The following is a 5000-nucleotide window of genomic DNA, read 5'->3' as shown; positions in this document are numbered from 1 at the left end:
GGCTCGACGAGAAAGACCGCAGGTTGAGACACTGGGGCAGTGGCAGCCCGCGGGACAGTGTTGGCAGATTCGGCAGCGCAGATTTGTGCGGCTGCAGGTTCGTCGGGGAAAATCGGCAGCGCAGATTTTTCGACGAACATGGGCTGGACGATGGACTGTCCAGGCCAGGCAGGAAAATTTGTCGAGGGGACACGCTGACGAAACAGCGCTGGTTCAGGCACGGGGGGCAGTGTTGGAATCGGCAGCGCCGACGAAATCGGCAAAGTCGGCAGAATCGGCAGCGCAGATTTTTCGACGAACATGGGCTGGACGCTGGACTGGCCGGGCCATGCAGGAAAATTCATCGAGGGGACACGCTGACGAAACAGCGCTGGTTCAGGCACGGCGGGCAGTGTTGGAATCGGCAGCGCCGACGAAATCGGCAAAGTCGGCAGAATCGGCAGCGGGTGCTGGCGATGGGTCTGGACGGGCTGGATAGTCCAAGGCTCGACGAGAAAGACTGCTGGTTTAGACACTGGGGCAGTGGCAGCCCGCGGGACAGTGTCGGCAGATTCGGCAGCGCAGATTTGTGCGGCTGCAGGTTCGTCGGGGAAAATCGGCAGCGCAGATTTTGCGACGAACATGGGCTGGACGATGGACTGTCCAGGCCAGGCAGGAAAATTTGTCGAGGGGACACGCTGACGAAACAGCGCTGGTTCAGGCACGGCGGGCAGTGGTGGAATCGGCAGCGCCGACGAAATCGGCAAAGTCGGCAGAATCGGCAGCGCAGATTTTTCGACGAACACGGGCTGGACGGTGGACTGTCCAGGCCAGGCAGGAAAATTCGTCGAGGGGACACGCTGAGGAAACAGCGCTGGTTCAGACACGGTGGGCGCAGTGTTGGAATCGGCAGCGCCGAGAAAATCGGCAAAGTCGGCAGAATCGGCAGCAGGTGCTGGCGATGAGTCAGGACGGACTGGATAGTCCAAGGCTCGATGAGAAAGACCGCTGGTTTAGACACTGGGGCAGTGGCAGCCCGCGGGGCAGTGTCGGCAGACTCGGCAGCAGTGTCTGCCGATTCGGCAGCGTTGGCTTGTTGGCGCGGGGGGCCGATGCGAGTGGGGACTTGGGCAGCGGGCAGTGAAAGCAAGAGTTTCCCCGATGCTGCCGGGAAAAACGCTCCCCGGGATGGCCGGGTGAGATGACCCGGCGGCCCGCGACGGGTCATTCAATTCCATGCCCCGTCAACATAACTCCCGATGTACTGTTTGCTTTTTCGGAAGAAGAGATCCATCCCCCCATCCTCGGCCAGCCAAAAACGCTCCAATTAATGGCCGGGTGAGATGACCCGGCGGCCCGCGACGCGTCATTCAAATCACTGCCCTATCGGCTACAACTGCTGATGGGTGGGATTAGAGGCCTGCCATGGTGGTGAGGGGCGGCGAGGACCGTGAAAGCTAGAGTTTTTCAGAGGCTGCCGGGAAAAAGGCCCCTCGGGTGGCGGGGTGCGAGGACCAGGCGCGTCATTCAATTCTCTTCCCTATCAACTTGGCTCCCGTTGGCGGGATTGGAGGCCTACTGTTTGTTACAGGGCTAAAATCGTCAGGGGAAGAGCTGACGAAACAATGCTGGTTTGGATGCAGGGGGTAGTGTTGGAATCGGCAGCGCGGACAAAATCGGCAAAGTCGACAAAAAAGACTGTTGGTCTGGACATCGGGGCAGCGGCAGCCATGCCGACAGGGGGGGAAATCGGCAGCGCAGATTTGTGCAGCTGCAGGTTCGTCGGGGAAATCGGCAGCGCAGATTTTTCGATGAACATGGGCTGGAAGATGGACTGTCCAGGCCAGGCAGGGAAATTCGTCAAGGGGACACGCTGACGAAAGTAGGCTCGTCGGTGAAAATCGGCAGCGCAGATTTTTCGACGAACAGGGGCTGGATGCTGGACCGGCCGGGCCAGGCAGGAAAATTCGTCAGGGGGGCACGCTGACGAAAAGAGGGGCTGCCGCGTGGAAAATCGGCAGCGCAGATTTTTCGACGAACATTCGTCAGGGGGGCACGCTGACGAAAAGAGGGGCTGCCGCGTGGAAAATCGGCAGCGCAGATTTTTCGACGAACAGGGGCTGGATGCTGGACCGGCCGGGCCAGGCAGGAAAATTCGTCAGGGGGGCACGCTGACGAAAAGAGGGGCTGCCGCGTGGAAAATCGGCAGCGCAGATTTTTCGACGAACATTCGTCAGGGGGGCACGCTGAGGAAAACAGGGGCTGCCGCGTGGAAAATCGGCAGCGCAGATTTTTCGACGAACATTCGTCAGGGGGGCACGCTGAGGAAAACAGGGGCTGCCGCGTGGAAAATCGGCAGCGCAGATTTTTCGACGAACAGGGGCTGGATGCTGGACCGGCCGGGCCAGGCAGGAAAATTCGTCAGGGGGGCACGCTGACGAAAAGAGGGGCTGCCGCGTGGAAAATCGGCAGCGCAGATTTTTCGACGAACAGGGGCTGGATGCTGGACCGGCCGGGCCAGGCAGGAAAATTCGTCAGGGGGGCACGCTGACGAAAAGAGGGGCTGCCGCGTGGAAAATCGGCAGCGCAGATTTTTCGACGAACAGGGGCTGGACTGGCCGGGCCAGGCAGGAAAATTCGTCAGGGGGGCACGCTGACGAAAACAGGGGCTGCCGCGTGGAAAATCGGCAGCGCAGATTTTTCGACGAACAGGGGCTGGACTGGCCGGGCCAGGCAGGAAAATTCGTCAGGGGGGCACGCTGACGAAAGTAGGCTCGTCGTGGAAAATCAGCAGCGCAGATTTTTCGACGAACAGGGGCTGGACGCTGGACTGGGCCAGGCAGGAAAATTCGTCAGGGGGGCACGCTGACGAAAACAGGGGCTGCCGCGTGGAATGGCAGCCTACACGCAGATGCGAATTCGGCAGCGCACGATGGCTTGAGCAGGTCATGGGTTCGACTTGGCGCGATCTGAAACCTGGACGAGGGACTGTCGACGCTGGACGAGCCAGCGCGGTGGCCTGTCGTGCCCCGTTCAGGGGGGGCCTGCCGCGGAGACAGCCCTCGCGGGCTCGACAGCGCAGGCCAGCGTCCCCGACGTCGCTGGCCGCGGCAGGCGAGCTGCCGGGGTTCCCGCATTCCTACAAGAAAACGTCGTGCTTTCCACATGAAACCAATCCAGTAAAATCAGCCATATTTTTATGAGGCTGCCCACTGAATTTGGGGTCATTCCGGGCCGGTTCCTAGTTTTGCGGATTTACTCGATTTCTAATGGTAGGAAAATTAAAACAAATACTTCCCGACCTCGAAAAATTCTGGGAAAATTAATGAAGGTGGATTGGATTTTTGCCAACCTCTCTGCAAAATTTCAGCTCAAAATACCAAGAAATGAATTTTTTAGAGGGGGGGTGACAGCTGGGACCTAGTAGTGTCTCCCCCTGCCAGAGCTGCAATGACACTTATTGCTCTTTAGGGAGCCACCAGGCCGGCGCCCCTCAAAGACCACACGCGCGCGCGCGCCCGCCCGCGCTGGGCGCTGGGGCGCTGGGGCCTGAGGGCCTGGGGCCCTTGGGGGCCCTTGGGCGCTTGGGCGCGCGCGCGCGGCCCCCGCAGCCATGCCGCGCCGCGCGACGCGCGGACAGCCCCTGCTGGCTTGCTCTCTCGCCCGCGGGGGGGCTGCCTTCGGGCCCTGGCCCCCCGCGTTCTGGCCTGCCCCCTGCGGGGGAGAGGCTAGGCGCTGCAGGGGCCAGCCCGACGTCGCTGGCCGCGGCAGGCGACAGCCCCTGCTGGCTTGCTCTCTCGCCCGCGGGGGGGCTGCCTTCGGGCCCTGGCCCCCCGCGTTCTGGCCTGCCCCCCGCGTGGGAGAGGCTAGGCGCTGCAGGGGCCAGCCCGACGTCGCTGGCCGCGGCAGGCGACAGCCCCTGCTGGCTTGCTCTCTCGCCCGCGGGGGGGCTGCCTTCGGGCCCTGGCCCCCCGCGTTCTGGCCTGCCCCCCGCGTGGGAGAGGCTAGGCGCTGCAGGGGCCAGCCCGACGTCGCTGGCCGCGGCAGGCGAGCCGCCGGGGTTCCCGCATTCCTACAACAAAACGTCGTGCTTTCCACATGAAATCAATCCAGTAAAATCAGCCATATTTTTATGAGGCTGCCCACTGAATTTGGGGTCATTCCGGGCCGGTTCCTATTTTTTCCGATTTCCTCGATTTTTAATGGTAGGAAAATAAAAAAAAATACTTCCCGACCTCGAAAAATTCTGGAAAAATTAATAAAGTTGGATTGGATTTTTGCCAACCTCTGTGCAAAATTTCAGCTCAAAATACCAAGAAATGAATTTTTTAGAGGGGGGGTGACAGCTGGGACCTAGTAGTGTCTCCCCCTGCCAGAGCTTCAATGACACTTATTGCTCTTTAGGGGGGTGCCCCCTGACTGGCCATGGGGCGCGCTGGCCTGGCGCCCATAGGCCTGCCGCGGGGGATATGTGGGCTGTTGCTAAACTCGGACTAAGGTGGGGGGCCTCATGGCCCGAAGTATTGCCGGCATCGATGACCCGTTTTCCGGCCGGCGACGACCCGATTCCGGCCACCGTCTTCGGGACCCGCTCCAAGCCGTCGGGCGCGTTGGGGCTGCTTATCCGCGGCGTGGGCGTGGCATTCATTTGCCGTGCTTGTGCCAAGGTGCTGGCAGCTGCTGCGCGGCTGTCTGCTTGCCGCGACGTCACGGCGGCGGTGGCCGCTGCCCCTGCTCGCAAGTCGGAGGCCTGGCCGACGTGGCTGGTGCGGACCGCCGAGCTTGGGGATTGCGAGGAGAGCTCTACGCTGGCGTGGGCGTGGCATTAAATTGCCGTGCGCGCGCCCATGCGTTGGCTCTCCTCGCAATCCCCGACCTCGTGGCGTGACGTGCCCGCTGCCGAGGCCTGGCCTCCGTCTTGCGAGCCGGGGCTGACAGCCCCCCGCATGATTGTCCCTGTCGTTCCCCCCCGCGGCCTGTCCCTTGTCCCTTCGAGATCCTTCGCCTCCGGCTGCGGTGGC

This window comes from Populus nigra, chromosome 2, assembly GCF_951802175.1.
Source record: "Populus nigra chromosome 2, ddPopNigr1.1, whole genome shotgun sequence".
Taxonomy (NCBI): domain Eukaryota; kingdom Viridiplantae; phylum Streptophyta; class Magnoliopsida; order Malpighiales; family Salicaceae; genus Populus; species Populus nigra.
The sequence above is the reverse complement of the archived record's forward strand: the minus strand, read 5'-3'. Positions refer to the sequence as shown.